Source organism: Medicago sativa, chromosome 8 (genome assembly GCF_051527215.1).
Source record: "Medicago sativa cultivar Bolivia chromosome 8, Bolivia_mono, whole genome shotgun sequence".
In the NCBI taxonomy this organism is placed as follows: domain Eukaryota; kingdom Viridiplantae; phylum Streptophyta; class Magnoliopsida; order Fabales; family Fabaceae; genus Medicago; species Medicago sativa.
Window position 1 is genome coordinate 58,379,307 of NC_140756.1, and position 21,288 is coordinate 58,400,594.

Genomic DNA, 21,288 nt, shown 5'->3' on the forward strand with positions numbered 1-21,288 from the left:
TGTGTTTCGATAGCGCTTTCAGAAAAGCGCTAATATAGCCTTATTTTTGTGTTATTTTTAAACAGATGTTTCTTAGTGTTTTTCAGAGAGTGCTATCTTAATTATCCCCCCTTTAATAGCGCTTTCATAAAAGCGCTAATAAAAGTCCCTATTTTTTTATTTTTAAATTACATCTACAACTAAAAGCATCATAATAAGATACTACCAGACACAATATATATATATATATATATATATATATATATATATATATATATATACTTATCAGAAACAACAATAATGTGTTGATCAAAAACTTAATTACAAATGACATCCAATGTACACTTGCATAAAAATGCAAAGTCCATGCACAATAAGTATATATATGAACGATTACAATCCTAAAGTAACTAAAAAAACCTTGGCTTTTTTCCTCCAATTTTCGATACTAATTAGAACCTCCCGACAAACGATGACTCCAATGTAATTGAGAAAACCTTGGATTTCTTCACCAACTGATTGACCTCGAGCATTCCAACGAACCTGAAATAAGATTGCATGGTATACAAAATGAATTCAGCAATGCATTAACAAATCCAAAAAATATCCATAAGGGACATGACATAGTAAACAAATTCCATAAAGAATACATATTAACATGACATAGTATTAATACTATATTTTTTTAATTAAGTGACGTGTTCACCGCTAAGCTTTTCAAAATTGGCAATTGTATAATACCTAAGAAAAAGGGGATTTGTCATCTATGTTTCAAGGTACCGGGTCACTTAATTAAAACTTCAGGAGATACTTGGGTGACATTGAGTATCGGCGATATTGGTGACATTAGTGTATTTTGATGAGAGAGAATGCTCTATGAATGATTAAAATAAATTAATTTTGATGAGAGAGAATGAATGGTTATGAGAGAGATAGACACAATGTTACCAATGTCACCAAAGTTCAATGTCACCAAAGTGCAACCCTAAAATTTCAACCTTATTCACAACTAACCAAAGTAGAACACGTCACTTAATTGAGAGGGCTAAAATTTGAATGGAAATAGATCAGTGATATTAGATAAATGCTTAGGTGTGTTGTCTTAAACATGATATATGATTGATTGATTGCGAGTGCTTAAATCTTGAAGCATCTCATGTATGCTCCATATAGTGGAGAAAAACTTTAAGTATAAACACTACTAGGACTTAGAGATGTCGCGGTGTCTAACACGCGTCAGTGTCCAACATTTCTATGACACTCAAACGACACGTGTCGGAAAACTCAAACAATTGTCGAAAAAAGTTGGATTTTTCTTTACTTCACCACTCTTTGGACCACGTTGGACATCTATCTAACATTAATACCATGGCGCACAAGTCAGACTAATGTCTCTTTTCTTCTCTTTGCGTCTCTTATTTGAGTCGGATTCAACAGTGGCGGTTGAAATCACAAGGATTTGAATCAAGTTATGATCAAGATAATATTGATGTGGTGGAACTTGTAAGTGAAGATGAGGAAGATGCCAAAGCGGAAGCATGATTTTGTTTACTTTCAGAACTTGATTTTGTCATTTTTATGGGATGTCATTTTGAATATTGTGTCATGTTGATAACATTTGGATATTTTCATAACACCTGGTGTTAGCTATCTAATGTTTTTAGTTCTGGGAGCTTCTTTTTTTGCGGTTGTGACAATTTTGGAGTTTGTATAGCCTTAAATTAAAAAGGATGTTACTACTTTAGTGACTACTCTGATGAACCAGGCATTGCTTGGTATTTAGTTCAATAATATAGTTTTATGCTACTACAATATGATTGTCACCTACTGAAGGAGCAGTAACTAGTTTTTTTGCATTACTTTCTTATTATTCTATGCTTGAACTTGAAGCCAACAACGAAGCATGACTCCAACAAAGGCAGCCAAGCATACAACATGGAGAAAATAATAACAACAGCAACAATAAAATTAAAGGAAAAAGAAAAATGATGCATGCTCTTCTTTATTCATACTTGCCTCTCAAGGGGTAAAATTAGTTCTAAAGTGATCAATCATCATTTGTAAATTGAGACACCTAATTCTCTAAAAAAACATAGGATATTGACACCGCTACATATATTAATTTATTTATAGAAAAACTAAATTGAGAATCATAATGCATCCATGTGCATCTAACTTGAACAATTTATGATATTGAAAGAGAAGATCTGAGTCAGAGAAGATTATCACTTACGTTCCCAAAAGAGCTTCCATGTCCTCCTTCTCTGCCTGGGAGACAAGGTCTTTTTCAACATTGACTTTCAACTCTCTCTCAGTCATAGCAGAAGCAACAGGACCACCATCCTTCACATTACTCTGAGTTGAAACAGGGGCACTATTTTCCTATTTCACATTTTGTAAAAACAATTACTCCCTTCGTCTCACATATTAATTGTCGCAATTGCAACAAAAAATTGTCTCAAAACAATTGTCATTTTTAATTTTCAATATAGCGTTAATTACTTTTTTCCACTGAGCATTTATGATATTAAACATTAATCAATAGTTAACGAGGTTAATTTGGTAAACAAGGGGGCTTAAACTTCCAAACAAAGTTAGAGTTTAAGATCCTCAGCTTGAAGTCATGGACTTGATAATATGTCAGACTATGACACTCCAATGATTCCATACATAGTAAGTAGTTATTATTAACAAGTAAAGCAAAAAAGTATTCATTAGAACAGAACCATGGATATTTGATTGTAACAAAGCACTAATGAGACGGGAATAGATTATAGAAGACTATTATTTAAGCTTGAATCGTTTTATATCTATTAATCCTACCAACCCACAAATGTCTGTCCAGCCGTGTCTCTCCAAAGTATGTCTTGTGGTGTCTGCTGCTGTGTCTTTCTACTTTTTTTTCTTATTTTTTCAGGACACCCGCCAGCATCCGACAAGTGTCGTACGGGTGTCGGCCATGTGTCCGACACCGACACATATCCGACACCGAGACACACTCACAACAAGTAGCATACGTGCTTCAGAGTTGGCTACACATACTAACTAAATTGCTATCATTCTTCTAAATTTTCAAAAGATTAGGCTAGACATACTAACTTAAATTGTAAACAACGAACAATTATGAGATACATAACATAACATTGCATTAGCATGAATGTTATAAGTTAGAATTATGACAAAAAAACAAGAATTATAGTGTAAGCAAAGCAAAACACAGTTAGCCCTTGTCTTGCCAAAACACACAGCAGCAAAATAAGCATTTCACGTTACAAAGCATTGTTAGTCTTGATGAAGAAATAAGGCATTCAAATTTAAAGAATTTAGGACAAGAGGTGGAGTTATATATACCTGAAGTGCTGAACTAATCCTTCTCTCCACAAATAATATGAAGAGTTGAAAAGCAAGAACTAGGCTAAATTTGTGAAGCTGCCAACACAGAAAATCAGACTAGCACCAGCAACTTCACCAATTAAAGAGGCGAAATTTGCAAGGTCCATAAGATGAAATAAGCATCTTGTCCCAAAAACAATGCCTACAAATATATGTCAATAAATAATGATGATTAACAAACTTGTAAAATTCTAACGAGGCATTGAAATTGGCCTAGTTTCCAGAAAAGCAACACATCACAATTAGAATTAACATTCACATTAGAGAATCCATATCTTGGCAATCAATCTAACAATAACAAAAGAATGAACTCAGCTGCAAGCTTTTAAACAAGAATGAATATCCAATAGTTTGAGAATCCAATCTAATACATAATAATGATATTCATGAAAAATTAATTTTGAGATATTCAATAATCATTAAAAGATAAGGCAAAAACCTAACAATTGAGTCTAAAAAACCAAATATGACTCAAACCTGACTCAACGAAAAATGAATATGTACCCTAACAATTGAAGTAATGAAAAGCTAAGAGAAGTGGATGAGAACATACAAATAACTTGAATTTAGAAATTCTTGAAGACACACACAAAGAGGGAGAGGGAAAGAAAATGAAGTAGCTGTTTTGGGTGAGAATGGTCGTGAAGTTGATTGAAGTAACCATATTGGATGGTAGAGTGCAGAATCAATAAAAGCCCCAACCTAATTCAGAAATTGAACAAACCAGTTAATAAGAACAAATTTCAAATATAAGGAATAGATCTTTAAAATAATTATAACGAAGAGATAAAGAATAGAGTAAATTTCAGAAATAAAGAAAGATAACAGATGAAAATTATATATACTAGCCCAGAAAATGAACATATCTGGGTTTAATCGATTTCTTACCTTCAACAAATCTAAGGGTTTCAATTGATTTTAAGGACAGTTCGACCAGATAGAGATGGGTTCGAAGAGTTCGACCAGATTGAAGAGACGGAGATACGAAGCGTTAAATGGAATTGAAGGATTCAATCGATTGGCTATACGGATAGATGATGGTGAGATGGGTGCTGAGTTTGACGGAGGTGTGTGAGACGGAGCTGGGTTTGACGGCGGTGGGTTCAAAGAAGGTTCGATGGGTATTGGGTGGGTGGTTAGTTCAACGGTGAGTTGTTGTGAGTGAGAGGTGGTGGTGAGTGGCTGAGACGGAGAGAGAAGAGTTAGATCTGTTGTATGCTTGTGATTTTGTGAGTGAGTGGGGTTTTGTTGAGAGGAGACAAAGAAGAAGTATCCTGTTTTTTTTATTTATTTATTAGTTAAATGGCCTACAATAGCATTTTTGCTAAAGCGCTAATGAAGGAAAGCTAAATAATAGCGTTTCTCTGTAAACGCTAATGAAGGAAAGCTAAATAATAGCGTTTTTGAAAAAGCGTTATCTAACCCTCATTTTGAGTAGCCTATTTATAGCACTCGACTAGAAGCGCTATCATTCGTCTGAAGGTTGCCTTTTTAATAGCATTTAAGTGAAAGCGCTATTAAAGTGGTGCTATAAAAGCCCAAAATTGTAGTAGTGGACGTTGAAATATCTGCCACCTATTATTAGTTTAAACTACCCTTATAAACTTATTATATGTAGTATAAGCTTACTTGGATATGTTCGGTCGAGACTTGTCACTATTAGCTCAAAATTATATATATTATTTTTAAGTTATTTTATTGAGGTAATTGTTATAATGAAAATTATTCCTACTATTATTTAAATGTGTTTGAAATAATAAGTTTTAATGATGAATTTTTGACGATGTGTATTGATGTGTTATTTGAAGATGTGTGATTTAAAGATGTGTTATATAAAGATGTGTTATTTGAAGATGTGTTAAAGATGTGATATTTGACGGTGGTGCTATTTAAAGATGTGTATTTGTCGAGTCATATAAAGATGTGCATTGTCGAGTCATTACTTGGTGTTCATGCATTCATGGTCAGTCCGATTTAAAGATGTGATTTAAATATGGGGGATAAATCAGTAACATAACTCTGATATCCAAAACCGGTACCACATGCATATAGAGTCGAGTTAGAGACATTGCATACATAACTACAAGTCTATTTGAATATGTGTGATTAAAAGATGTGCAGTCTATTTGAAGATGTGTGAATAAAAGTTGTGTTATTCAAAGGTGTGTAAATATTTAAAGATGTGATATTCAATGATGTGCTTCTATATGATTATGTGTGAATAGTCTATATTTTGCTAAATGTCCATTCAATATTCTTAAATTTTGTTTATGCTTACTTGTCATTATAAGATGTTGATTGATTCCTATTGGTTTTGCTAAATGAATGTATATGTTTCAATGTAACTGTTATTTGACTCTGATGTATACATGCTTAAATGTAATTGAAGTGTTCTTTTGTCTGAATCTATACACGTGTTTATGCATTTCTTATGTTGAATATATTCTCACCCTCTAGTGGCGGGTTGGGCGCCTGCATCCTTGTGGTGTAGATTTGCAGGAAGAAGAAATTTAGTAGCAGTGAGTCTCTAAGGATGGCTTTGGAGCCTACTCGTTTACTTATCGCTTTATGGGAGTCTTTATCGAGTCGATGCTCTGATCTGTGACACTAGGGATTGAGGATCTATTTTATTTTAGACTATGTTTTAGAATTCTATTGAAATCAGTTTTTGTTGAAATTGTGAAGAGATGTATACTTTAAAGTTTTTGAAAACTATTCTGTTGAGACGTTTTTTTTTTAATTCTAAATAAAGTACTTTTGAATGGATGAAGATGTGTGACACTCTTGCGTGCTTTAATAATTATTATATTTTTATTAAAAAAATGATATTTGGGGTTTAGGGTGTTACAGACACAACCCAATAGAGGGCCCAAAATAGTCCATAAGGAAACAAAACAAAACTACATATTCATCCGATCAAAAGAAATTCCAAGGCTATCCCTATGGAGGAGAGGTAAAACTAATAAAGGAGGTTCATCCCAATATTGAGAAGTTAACAAAGCCAACCCCTGACCATTCTTCGCAAAAGCATCAGCAACCTTGTTTCCTTCCCTAAAAATGTGGTTGTGGTTGCAACTGATTGAGCCCAAAAGAACTATACAGTTGAGCCACCTATTGTGCATACGCCAAGGAACACTATCAGTACGCGTAAAAGCTTTAATGACCGTGACAGAATCACTCTCAATACAAATACACCGCCACTGCATCTTGTTTTATCTTGGTTTTCGGGTGTCAAACATTGATTACGTTTGAACCTTTTTAACCGGTGATATCTCATTTTTTCTTGGGAAGGGAAAAAATAAGCAAAACCCTTGAGAATCGAGGTCCGGGAGTTGTTTTCGCTACGGGAAGGTGTTAGGCACCCATAACGACTATAGTATCCTATAGGAACCGTCTTTACTTTCTACGCGCGCGCTTTATTTTTAAATGCTATTTTGAAAAGTGATATTAAGCCTAAGAGTTTTCTAAGTGAAGAATTGGAGGGAGAAGAATGTGTTTGAATTTTTATTTTAGTTGAATTGAAGGAATTTTGATTCCTTGCCTACGTACCCTTTTAAGGGATCAAATCCACCGTAGTTCTCTTCCAAAAATGTTTTTGTTTTTTTGTTGGTTGATTTTAAGTTTGAAAATTGGAACTTTTAAGAATGAGAGAGAGAGGCCTCAAGGGCATAAGATTGTGAAATGGTGAGGTTGAATTAGCTATTTTGCAAAAGGAAGTCAAAGTATGATTAAAATTCATTAAGATTTTATTTAAGAAAATAAAGGGAAAATACAATGGAATTTTGATCCCAAGGTTTATTGTGAAAATGATTTGAGTGATATTGTTCATATTTTGTTTGGAAAATTGATTTTTCTAAGTGTAAATCCTAGGCATTCATCTAAACATACAATCCTAAACATACATCTAAACATGCATATCCTAGCCATACATCTAAAAATATCTGTGATGTGTGTGCATGTGTCGGTGCTTGTGTCGGTGTACATCATTAAAGTCCATTGTCCTTTACATCATGCCCTAGTTTACATTCTATGGTCTTGCAAGAATTGAAATTGTATAAAAGTAAAGTACAAAAATTCCTAGGTCTTTACATACTAAGTTTTGCATGAATTTTAAAGTGTAGGAAAATAAAAGGATGAAAATGTGAGATTGAAGATGAAATGCTCATGATGCATGAAACAAAATAGAGGAAATTGTTAGTAATATAAGGCATAAAGAGATAGAGATATAGGTAAGTAAGATAGCACTAACAAAGTGACAAAACTTAGCAAAACAAGTAGCAAAATATGCCTAAAAGTTCACCAAAATAACAAGGCAAACACATAACCTATAATTCTCATATCATGACCACTTTACAAAGTGTTTTAGTTCAGTTTCCAACACAAGAATTATGAGGAAATATCAAGCCAAGCCTTATAGCACATTTTAGGCATATTTTACACTTTATTTTCACAAGAATATTCACATTACTTGCAAAACAAGAAATGGACAAATCCCATTCACAAACAGTAAACACAAAGATACAAGTTAGTGGCAAGCACACCACAAGGTTACACAACAAGCACATGCATCAATTGGACAAAAAAAAAATCATGCCAAAACGTAGCAAAAATCTTCAAGAATTTAACAAGAAAGACATCCAAAACACAAGCTACGTCATATACATTTTTTTATCAATTTTAACATGTAGAATGCTCACAGAAATATCAAAAAACAAATTAAAAACACACAAGAATTTTTAGATGTTTTTACAAAAAGATTTTTGAGTCAAAAGAGGTGTAAAAAGCAAGAACAACGTACGAAATAGCAAGAAAACAAGAAAGGGAAGTGATCTGCGCAAAAGTCCAAGCCCAGGCCCAAGGGAATATGGATCTGGATCATCCAAACGCATCTGGAGCGTTGGATTGATCCAGTCCAACGAAACCCTAGATCTAACAGTCCAAATGCAGGAGAACACGCAGTTACGGTATACGCACGCACACGAGATCACAGGGAAGTATATAAGCAAAAGGCATGAAGAAAACAACACAATTCTCACCCGTTTATCTCTCTAAAAATTCTAGAGAGAGAGAGTCTGCAAGTGACTCTCCTCTCCGACATAATTCTGATCATCTTCAACCTTTCTCCGACGCGGTGGCCGGCGGCGGCGCCGCCGCGTCGGAGCTTCAAACCACTCTGAATTAAAACCTAATTACATATTCATGAAGCTCTTCCTCTCCTCTTTTCAATTCTGAAGCTAGATTTCTAAAAGGATCCTTGAATCAGCGTAGATCTAGAAAGGAACTTACGGTTTTCAAATGTTTATCGTTTTCTTAAAAAAAAATTTGAAGAAAGTGTACTACAATCTTCGATCTATGCCATTCAAACACGTAACAGAGAGTTTTTTTATTTAAAGAGGAAAATGAGTCAGGAATTTACCTCTGTTTGATTTGAAGATTCGAACGGAGAAGTTTGAGACGGAGCTTCGTTCTTTGCTTCTGGTGAATGTTTCTTTATTGCTTCGAACTGAAAACGAGGAAGTGAACACGTTCCTCTTCTTCTCTGGTTCAACTTCGAATTTGATCTTTTCTTCTTCTCTGACTTCGAATTCGATCTTTCTTTTTCTCTTCTCTCTAGATCTTCTTCCTGTGATCACCTTAGGGTTTGAATTACAGGGAGAGGACAACGATTCGATGATGAAATCTTCGTTGAAGATATCTGAGAATCGAAATGATTCTCAATCAATTGAGAAATTGAAGCTGTTTGATTTGTTTTTTGTGGAATTTGTTGTTGAATTGTGTATTTGATGATGAATTTGGTACGAATTTGTGTTGGATTGTGTTGCTGGAAAACGGTTAGGGTTTGAAGATTCTTCAAACCTTCATTGTGTTCTTGTGAAATTTCTGGGTTTGATCTTTTTGATCTGGGAGAGAGAAACGTGAATGTGTTTCTTGAGTTGGCAGAAAATGAATGGTGGTCCTTGACTTTGACCAGTGACTGGGATTTATAGATGGTGACTGTGAACCCTGGACCAATGCTGAGCTGCCAAGTGGCATAACTAACTTTCTGGACAAATGAAAAACTGACATGTGGACACAAGCTTGTAACAAACTTCTGGACCAATCTGCAATTATTAAAAATTGAAGGACTAAAAAGAAAAATGACAACAAGGACTAAAATGTAATTAAAATAAAATTGGTAAAAAATGTAATTTGAAAATAACGTAAAGTGAAATGATTAAAAATGACAAAACGGACTAAAACGAACCAATTACCTAAATGAGGTACTTTAAAGTAACCTCTCTCTGCCAAAATTTCATGTGAAATGACCAAAATGCCCCTAGGGACTAAAACGACTCAAAATGACTCAGATGCAATTTTTAAAGTGGATTTTAACAGAGATTCAAGGCAAGAGTTTATTCAAACCAATTGAAAAGACTCAGAGACAAATTTTTGAATTTAAACAGAGTTTTAATACATGAAAAGACCAAAATGCCCCTAGGGGCTAAACTGACTCAAAATGACTTCAAATGCGATTTTTGAAATGGATTTTGACATAGAATGGAAACAAAGACTTACTCAAACTATTTGAAAGGACTCAAACAATTTTCAAGGACTAAGATGAGTTTGGATACAGGAAATGACTAAAATACCCTTTTTCACGAATTTTACAAGTAATATTGAAATAAAATGCAGAGAAATATGTAATTGATCACAGACAGTTCAAATGACTTGAAATGCAAGAAAAGAAGAATGGAGCTAGTATTTTTAGGTCCAAAATTAGGGTATAACAGCTGCCCCTATTTAAGTTTCTTTGTCCGGAGAGTCAAAAGACGAAGTCTTTGATTTGACGGGACGAAGATACTTAAATATTAACATTTTCACTGTTTTTGGACATAAAAATACGTTCTCGGATTTTCAAAATCATGAATGTCATGCAATATTTTGATTATGAATGCAAGACAAACAACTGGAGTCTATGGAGCATGTCATGTCACTAGGGATTCAGGTGGACATTGACAGGGTAGACAAACCAGGGGACAGAAAATATGGTACAAGTTGTTCTTTGGATCGAACTAGCCACCTGACCAAGGAATATAAAACAAGAGATAGGTACAAGCTGTTCTTGGGATCGAACTTGGCACTTGACCGGAAACATAGACATATAGGCAGATACAAGCTGTTCTTTGGATCGAACTTGACACTTGATCATCACCACATCATGTGGGTAGGTGCAAACTGTTCTTTGGATCGAACTCGTCGTTTGACTGATAACAAAGCATAAGCTGGGTACAAACTGTTCTTTGGATCGAACTTGTTGTTTGTCCGGAAGTATAGGTGTGTAAGCAGGTACAAGCTGTTCTTTTGATCGAACTAGCCACTTGACCGATAACAAGATACGAATTGGAAGTTTGATTTGGAAAGATAAAAATTGAGAGTAAGTTGATATTAACTTGATTTGAAGACAGACATGACCATTTTGTTGGCCCAAGAGTAAATTGAGAGTTGATTAATATTGACACAGACATTGAATTGAAAGTTTGAGATTGAAAGAGAGATTGAAAATTGAGATTGATCGGAGACATAGGCATAGACATTGAATTGGAAAGTTGAAATTGAATTGAATTGGATATTGAAATTGAGTTGAATTGGGGATTGAAATTGAATTGAATTGGAAATTGAAACTGTGTTAAACTGACATTGAGATTGGATTAAAAATCGAAATTGAATTGAATTTGACAGTTGAAATTGAAATTGAGATTGGATTGAAATTGAAGATTGAGTTGAATTTGACATTTGAAATTTGGATTGAATTGAAATTGAGATTGGATTGAAATTGGAATATTGAGTTGAGTTGGAAATTGAAATTGAATTGAATTGAAAGTGGAAACTGAGTTGGATCGAAAGTTGAAATTGGAAATGCAATATGTATGTATGGTATAACAAGGTTATTGAATGTACGAGCACATGAAATGCATGATTATGCATGTATGAATGTTTGGAATGCATGATTGGTTTGTAGTTTGACAGAGAAGTTTCACAGAGACAGACGAAACATTGGAAGATTGGGCACGTAGTGGCTCGTGCTGCAACATATTCACATAGCAATCCTCTTTGGAGAGACCGTCGTTGGGAGACGCCTCAAAACCATGGCTGAGGGCAATAAAATTTGTAGAGGAGGGAAACTTTGGAAGATTCTTGGATACAGGTCGCTGTTGTTAGGCGTGTCAGTGCTGGGTAACCATTGGATGTTCGCATCTGCGGTCAATGCTTTTCAATATTTCATTCATTCATTTTTCAATCCCATTTTTGCCTGAACCGCCCTTTCGGGTTTTCGATTCACCGGGGAATAAAATTCTTTTCATTGCCCCTTTTTTGCCTGAATTGCCTTCATAGTTTGTCAATCAGCGGGCTGCTCATTTTTGCCTAAGCCGCCCTCTCTGGTTTTCGACTTAGCGAGCCTTTCATTTTCATTTTTCAATTTTTCATTTTCATTCTGTTTTTTCATTCTTGCCATTGACCATAGATCATCCTGGGGAGTAACCTGCTTGTAACATGTATTGAGATAGACATTGACACTTATTTATTCATGCATGTTTCATTGAAATGTACCCTATTGCTTAGGTTTGCTTTCAAAATAGACAGGGAAAAAGTTTTCAATTTTCAAAAATGTTTGTTTCATACATTGACATTATCAAATAGAAAGAAAATGTTTCGTATATAACATTGAAAATAGAAAAAAAAAATAGAGTTTCAAACAAATAGCACAGGCTCAAATTGACATAGAAGAGTGAGGGTCAGCCAAAGGCATGACTCCACGGATTTACAAACCTTGGAAAATGGTAATTTTATTGGTTGGTGATACATTGAACACGATGACCGCTACATTTCATAGAAATTTTGAATTCACAAGTACATAAGTTTCTGATGAAGACAATCGTTGACAGTTGCAGATGCCCCAAGGGGTGATGGTGGTTTGCCAGATATAGTTACTTGTCTTTTATTGTCAACCTCATTTTTGCATGAACCGCCCTTTCGGGTTTTCGGCTCATCGAGGCGCTCATTCTTGCCTGAGTTGCGTACAATCTCAGCGAGCTTTTTCATATTCATTTTTTTGTCCCTAACTTTTGCCTGGATCGCCCTTTCGGGTTTTCGATCCACCGGGAAGCGCATTTTTGCCTAGGCCGCCCTTTCGGGTTTTCGACCTACCACGCTGTTCTTTTCTTTTTAGACAAAGTATTTCTTGACTGTATCGGCATTAACAGGATTTGGGAGTTCAACATCATCCATGTGTGTAAGAATTAAAGCACCACCCGAGAAAGCCTTCTTGACAACATAAGGACCTTCGTAATTGGGTGTCCACTTGCCCCTTGGGTCAGGGTGCTGGCTTATTCTTCTTTTCAATACAAGCTCGCCTTCCTTGAATTCTCGAGGTCGGACTTTCTTGTCAAAAGCATTCTTCATTCGCACTTGATACAACTGTCCATGAGCCATAGCATCCATACGTTTCTCTTCAATCAGATTCAACTGGTCATACCGACTTTGACACCATTCAGCCTCAGTTAATTTTGCTTCCATGATCACTCGAAGAGATGGAATCTCCACTTCCAGAGGGAGAACTGCTTCCATACCATATACCAAAGAGAAAGGAGTTGCCCCGGTTGAACTATGCACTGTAGTACGGTAACCATGCAAGGCGAACGGTAGCATCTCATGCCAGTCTTTGTAAGTAGTGACCATCTTCTGAACGATCTTCTTGATATTCTTGTTAGCGGCCTCGACTGCACCATTCATCTGAGGTCTATAAGGAGAAGAGTTGTGATGCTCGATCTTGAATTCTTCACATAAAGCTTGCATCATGCTATTGTTCAGATTGGAACCATTGTCAGTGATGATTTTGTTAGGAACACCATATCGACAGATGATGTTATTCTTGATAAACTTCACTACCACTTGCTTGGTCACATTTGCATAGGAAGCAGCTTCAACCCACTTGGTGAAGTAATCAATTGCCACTAGAATGAAACGATGTCCATTGGAGGCCTTTGGTTCAATTCTTCCGATCATGTCAATGCCCCACATAGAGAAAGGCCATGGGGAAGAGATAACATTGAGGGCATGTGGAGGCACATGAATCTTGTCAGCATAGATTTGACATTTGTGGCATCTCTTGGCATGTCTGCGGCAGTCGCGCTCCATAGTTATCCAATAGTAGCCGGCTCTTAATAGTTTTCTTGACATAGTGTGACCTGTAGCATGGGTCCCAAAAGTACCGTCATGTACATCATGCATCAATTTCTCAGCTTCTTGTTTATCAACACATCTCAACAAGACCATGTCATAGTTCCTCTTGTATAGGATTTCTCCGTCCAGAAGGAATTTACTAGCCCATCGTCTCAAGGTCTTTTTATCCCGGTTGGAAGCACCAGGTGGATATTCATGATTCTGCAAGAATTGTTTGATGTTGTAATACCAAGGTTTCCATCGTTCACATCTTCATTAGCTCGATCTGGCGTATTTTCAATAGTAAACACATGAGCGGGTCTATCAAGACGCTGTACTTTGATCACGGGCACATCATTCCAGTGATTGACACGAAACATGGAAGACAAAGTAGCGAGAGCATCAGCCATCTGATTTTCATCCCGAGGGATATGGTGCAACTCAACTTTTGTAAAATATGTCAACAGACATCTTGCGTAGTCACGGTAAGGGATCAGCTTCTCATGATGAGTCTCCCATTCACCCTTTATCTGATTAATAACAAGTACAGAATCTCCATAGATGTCAAGGTGCTTAATTCTCAGGTCAATGGCTTCTTCAATGCCCAAGATGCATGCTTCATATTCAGCTATGTTGTTCGTGCATTCAAAAGTTATTCGAGCAGTGAAAGGAATGTGGTGGCCCTGCAGAGTTACAATGATGGCCCCAATTCCTTTACCATAAGCATTAACAACACCATCAAACACTAGTCCCCATTTGCTATTGGGATCTGGTCCTTCATTGATCAGTGGTTCTTCACAGTCCTTTGCTTTTAGATACATGATCTCTTCATCAGGGAAATCAAACTTAATTGGCTGGTAATCATCAAGAGGTTGACAAGCAAGATGCTCAGCAAGGACGCTTCCTTCGATTGCTTTCTGAGCTTTGTACACAATATCATATTCAGACAACATCATTTGCCAACGTGCAATCTTTCCAGTGACGGCAGGCTTCTCAAAGATGTACTTGATTGGATCCATTCGGGATATCAACCAAGTTGTATGATTCACCATATAATGACGCAGGCGTTTGGCAGCCCAAGCTAAAGCACAACAAGTCTTTTCAAGCATTGTATACCGAGTCTCACAGTCGGTGAACTTCTTGCTCAGATAATAGATAGCATGTTCTTTCTTTCCAATCTCGTCTTGTTGACCGAGAACACAACCCACTGAATCATCTAACACTGACAGATACATAATCAAAGGCCTTCCTTCCACTGGCGGGACAAGGATAGGTGGTTCCAACAGGTATTCGTTAATGCTATCAAAAGCTTCCTGACATTCATCATTTCATACAACCGGCTGATTCTTTCTGAGCAATTTGAAAATTGGTCCACAGGTGGTAGTCATATGAGATATAAATCTTGAAATATAGTTCAGACGTCCGAGGAAACCTCTAACTTGTTTTTCAGTCTGAGGGGCCGGCATCTCTCTGATAGCTCGGACTTTGTCGGGATCAACTCCATTGCCTCTTTGACTGACAATGAAGCCTAGCAACTTTCCAGATCTTACGCCAAATGTACACTTGTTAGGATTCAACCGCAGCTTGTACTTTCTCAGTCTTTCAAACATCTTTTTCAAATACACAACATGCTGCTCCTCATCACTTGACTTCACAATCATGTCATCAACATATACTTCAATATCTTTGTGAATCATATCATGAAATAGAGTGGTCATACCCCTTTGATAGGTAGCACCAGCATTTATCAAGCCAAACGGCATCACTTTATAACAGAACATTCCCCACGGAGTGATGAAGGACGTCTTTTCTCTATCTTCAGGTGACATTCGTATCTGGTTATAGCCGGAGAAACCATCCATAAAGGAGAACACTTTAGACTGAGCAGTACTGTCAACAAGCACATCAATATGAGGCAATGGGAAATTATCTTTTGGACTGGCTTTATTCAAATCTCTGTAATCAACACACATTCGAACTTTCCCATCTTTCTTTGGTACTGGTACAATATTGGCAATCCACTCAGGATATTCAGCTGTCATGAGGAAACCCGCATCAATTTGCTTCTGCACCTCAGCCTTAATCTTAAGAGCCATGTCTGGACGAGACCTTCTCAATTTCTGTTTGACAGGAGGACATCAGGTCTTGTCGGTATCCGATGTTCCACAATCTTGGGGTCTAGACCCGGCATATCTTCATAGGACCATGCAGATTTTTGAAATTAATAAGAAAATACAGATGTTTTGGTTTTTTCTGGCATTACCATTATTTCCAAGAAAAAGGCACTAAAAAGTAAAAAACAAAGAGTCGCGGAAAAGACGACAACTTTTATTGATAACGGCAATGCCGAAACAAACATGCCCTTACAATGATATCACTTTCGCCTTGGGCAGAGCGGAAGGATTGTTATTTTGAAAACGAAGAAAAACATGAGCAACAAAACACATTACATGGAAGCATGCATGACTAAAGGAACATCAATGGCCTCCCAATTTCTCACAGTGCCTCCTGGTACAACAAATGTAGGCACATAACTACTTTCAGCAGCATCTTCAGCAATAGCATTGATAAACCCATCACTGTAGAAAGTTCCTGTTGAAACGCCTGAGGTCGGGGAGAACCCAAGGCCCTCTTTACGCTTGTTTTCCAAGATCTGTATCACTTTGCCCCAGCCAGTAGCTTGCCCTTCTTAAACAGCTTTCTGGGCATCTTTCAATGAAGCCATACTAGCACTAGCTCTCCGGGATTCTGCACCCTCAACAGTCAAGCCTTGAAATGACGTCCCTTCAGCGGACCCTGCTTCAACACAAGAGAAAGATGACACTTGGCTAACCAGATATGCTTCTTCGCCATGTACAGTGACAAGCTTACCATTCCTCACAAACTTGAGTTTCTGATGCAAAGTAGAAGTTACTGCCCCAGCGTCGTGAATTCACGGTCTTCCGAGGAGACAACTGTAAGAAGCATTGATGTCCATGACCTGGAAAGTAATCTGAAATGTCTCAGGACCAATGGTAATTGGCAAGTCTACTTCCCCAAGAACATTTTTGCGAGATCCATCGAAAGCCTTAACCAGATAGCTACTTCCTCTTAGAGAGATTCCATGATGACTCAACTGTCTTAGCGTAGATTCTGGCATTACATTTAAGGATGATCCAGTGTCCACCAGCACATTGGATATCATGTCAGACTTACAGTGCACCGAGATATGCAAAGCTAAATTGTGGTGTTTCCCTGCTTCAGGGAGCTCATCGTCACCAAACCCCAAGTTATTGCAAGCAGTAATGTTACCCACTATTCCATCGAACTGATCCACAGAGACTTCATGATCAACATAGGCCTGTTCCAGTACTTTCATCAACACTTTCATGTGAGCCTCTGAGCTCAGGAGCAAAGACAAGATGGATATTTTTGATGGAGTTTGCAGCAGCTGGTCTACAATCTTATAATCGCTCTTTTTAATAAGCCTCAGAATTTCGTCCAGATTAGACTCGTCAATAGATTGGCTTGTTGGGCCGGGGTTCTTGTCAATAGGCGGAGCAACTGGTGGAGTTATTGTGGCAACAGGTGTAACCACCTTCTTTTGAAACAAGGGTGGACGGGATTTCCCGCTTTTCAGAGCTGTAATTTCACCGACAACATTATCAATCGTAGCTGGGGATACCAGAGGCACTTCCACTCCATTCTCAATCAGGGTCGCATCATACTTGTAAGGGATTGCTTTTGCAGAGGCATAAGGTATTGGACCAGGTAACCTGATTACCAAAGGTTCAACATTCCTTGTCTGAGATACACCTTCAGCCGGAGAATCATGAAACACTGGCACAATCACACATACATCACTAGCAATCAAGTGCTTGTCATCCATCAGGCTCTGGATATCATCTTGCACCACACCATAACCCATAGGATTTTGAAGACATTCTGAACAAGAAGCATGGTCGTGATTGAACAAAGAAGCCTGGCAAAGTTTGACATGTAGTGGCACCAAAGGAGTAGCAACATTACGGACATCTAACATGGGAGCCTCTCTAGGAACAGGAACTCTTTCGAACGCCTCGATCATGTTAACAGCAGCATGATTTGGAAGTGGATTGTCAAGAACATGAGGAACACTATTTTCAAAAGTCAACCGTCCTTTTTCTATCAGGTCCTTTACAATATACTTCAGAGCATAGCAACCTTCAACATCGTGGCCTTGAGCGCCCTGATGGAATTCATATGTAAGATCCTGACGGAATCTGGGAGGCAATGGCGTAGGCGGAGGCTTGCCTGGTCTAGTGATGCAGTGGCCCTTAGCAAGTAAAGTTGGGAGCAGCTCAGCATACCGCATTGGTATTGGTGGAAAAGAAGTTCTGGGTCGGGGACCCTGTTGTTGCTGTTGTGGAGCAGGAGGTTGTTGTTGTACTTGTTGAGTAATGGCATTAACGGGTACTGGTGGTTGACCCGGTGGCAGAGGATATTGCTGATAGAATGGCGGGAAGAAAGGATGTTGAGAGTACTGCATGTATTGGTAGGGCAAAGGTAACTGAGTAGCATTAACAGGGGTTGTAGGCTGGTTACCGGATACCATTCCTACTTCAGATTCTTTCCTCTTATGGTGGCCATTACCATACTTCTTTGGTGCACTGGCTGAAGATTCACCCTTTTCAAGAACAATGATACCCTCTCTGATAGCCTCTTCTAGACGAGTTCCCATGGTAACCATGTCAGAGAAGTTGTTTGGAGCAGAGACTATCATTCTTTCCCTATATTCCTTCTTCAGAGTTTTCAAGAATGTCTGTGTTAATTCTTCCTCATCAAGCCGAGGAGAAACACGGGCAGCTGCCCCTCTCCACCTCTGAGCATATTCACGGAAGGTTTCATCTGATTTTTGAGATAAGGACTTAATAGAGTCCCTATTTGGCTTCAAGCGGGTATTGAACTCGTAATGACTTTCAAAAGCAGCAACAAGTTCTTCAAAAGTATGGATATTATCTTTGCTCAAACCAGTGTACCAATCTGCCGCATCTTCTGCTAGGCTGTCTTGGAAGCAGTGTATCATCAGTGCATCATTATCTGCATAATTGGCCATCTTCCGGACGTACCGAATGACATGGCTATGTGGACAGGAAGATCCATTGTATTTGTCAAAATCTGGCACTTTGAATTTCTTAGGAACCTCAAATCGGGACACCAGGCATAGATCATGAGCCTTAGCAGAAACATTGTTCCCACGGCTAGCTTTGACCTCACGGAGTTCTCCAGCCAACTCTCTTAACTGTCTTCTCATAGTTTCCATTACAGGATCTTGTCCACGCGGAGTATCGACATCAATTACCTGTTGCACAGTGTGGACAATAGGATCGGTAACGACAGCAGTCACTTGAGGCATAGAGGTGGATACAGGAATCTGTCCTTGACCAGCAAAACCAGAGACACCAGCAGCAGTATTAGGAGAATAGAAAGCTGAGAGCCCATAAGGACGCCCATTGGGCATAACAAACCGAGCATCAGACACCACAGTAGATAGTGGGATAGATGGAATCGCTTCAGTAGAAACTGGAACAGACGTGACTGGTTGTTCTTGTGCAGCCATCAGAGTAGACATAGTGTCATGAGCCTTAGCCAAGTCTTCTTTCATAGCAGCCAATTCGGCACGGAGCTGAGCATTTTCTTCTTCAAAGTTAGCCATGTTTCTTCTCTTGTGCAATCTTGTTTGATGAACTCTATCTGGTTGGTAAACCTTACGAGCACGAGCCACTTTTCAGACTGCGGCGAATAAAACCAGGAGGCAATGAGCACGAGAGAAGTTTTTTGTGACCAATGAATGCATATGATGCATGAAATGTGTTAATGCATATGCAAAAAGACTCTTTTTGTGTTATCGAAGGGTTTTAGACAAATTGGAGCTCTTGTAAACATTACTAAACAACAATTAACATAAACGGGAAACAAACAACCAACATATAGTTTTACAAGACGATTCCCTTTGAAATGCTAAGCCAAGGGATAGACTTTGAAATGTAAAGTAACATAAACAAATGGAAATAACAACAGGAAATAGAGATCCTCAAGCATAGGAAGCGGAAGCATCATCCTCAGACTCAGACCCAGACTCATAGCTGCAGTATCGGGCATAGAAGTTATGGGCACCCTTAGCCCTCTTGGAATCCCTCATAAGCAACCTATCTTTTTCTTCAATCTCTCTCTTAGCCTTAGGTAACTCTTTCTTCAGTGTCATTACCTCATGATTCTTCTGCTCATCCTTTCCATCCAAAGTCATGATCAAGTTCTCAGCCTCATAGTATCTAGTCTTCCACTGATGCTTCTCCCGACTCTCCATAGCTAGATGCTCCTGATACATCTCCTGAGTAGGTGGTAGTAGAGGCAAAGGCATGGTAGGAATAGATGCAGACACGTATCTCATGGATGGGTAAGGCATGCCAATCTCCTCAGCTTGGTTTATCACCCACTGTGTATAGGCCTCATGAGCAACACCGGACCTTACACCCATATGCTTCACCTCTTTCTTCCGAAGCTTGGACCAAGCTTCCATGAAATCCTCTCTTATTCCTGTGGGTGCATTGGAGTAGTGGAAAAAGTAAGGAGATGTAGCAAGATTGATGGACTTTTCTTTAATCGGGAAACCAAATTGTCGCAAGGCGAGCTCCGGGTTGTAGTTGATTCCACCCCGGGTACCAAGAAGAGGTACATTAAGAAACTTCCCACCACCAAAGATGATTTCCTTGACTCTAGAAGCTGGAGTGAGCCAAACCACTTTATTAGGAGTGAGAGCCATAATCCTCTGTGAAATAGACCAATTCTCCGGATTGTCGTGGAAAGACTTCGGAAGGTGCGAAATAAACCACCTATAGAGGAGAGGTACACAACAAAGAATGTATCTACGACCCTTGCCGGATCGATTATGAATAGCATGGTATGTGTCAGCTAGCAAAGTAGGAACCGGATTCTTGGAGTGGAATATCATAATAGCATTCATGTCCACAAAGTCATCAAGATTTGGAAAGAGAATAAGCCCATAGATGAGAAGTGCAAGAATAGCCTCAAGAGTGTCTTGACAAGTGGTTTTGAGGTTGGCTTTCTCAAGAAGATACTTCGAAGTAAACCCTCGGATACGAGCCTTAGTGACAAGATTCTTGGAGACATCGGTGGTCTTGAGATAGAGATCTTTAGCAATAACCAATGGAGTAGGAGGATGCTCAGGTCCTGAGAAAGGTACCCCCTTAGCAATAGATAGACCCATCAAGCAAGAATAAGCCTCTAAAGTAGGCTCCAACTGAAAATCGGGAAAAGTAAAGCACCGATACTCCCGATCATAGAATTGCACTAGAGTGTGCACAAGCTTCTCATCCACATTAGTCTGGAGAATAGTAAGTAAAGCCCCGTAACGATGTCGGAAACCAGTCGGATCCTCAATCTTGAGTGCCAAATTTCTCAAACTAGCCAAATCCACTTCCTTGAACTTATAGGACTTAGTCTTCCTCATTCCTACAATGTTTACAAATTCAATTTGTCTAAGCCCTTCGATAAATGCATGGAAAAAAGTTTATGCATGTATGCATGTATGCATGAATGCATGACTATGTTCAAGTTCAGAGAAAACATGGTGGGTTAAAGTTCAAAGTCGAGGAGTCATGGGTGGACACGGTGTCCGGTGAATCTAGGGCTTTAGGAGATAGTAACCGGGTTCTAAAAAGGTTCCCAAGTTGCAAC

General features: G+C 38.3%; 1 long non-coding RNA gene across 1 annotated transcript; it reads right to left on the bottom strand.

Moving 5' to 3' along the window:
• Window positions 1–282: 282 nt before the first annotated feature.
• LOC146899948 (uncharacterized) lies at window positions 283–4,762 on the bottom strand. Its single transcript, XR_015022277.1, has 5 exons — window positions 4,261–4,762; window positions 3,926–4,074; window positions 3,331–3,514; window positions 2,213–2,361; window positions 283–522 (listed from the first exon to the last, which is right to left on the bottom strand). It is a non-coding gene; the product is annotated as an uncharacterized LOC146899948 (long non-coding RNA).
• Between the last annotated feature and the right edge of the window lie 16,526 nt (window positions 4,763–21,288).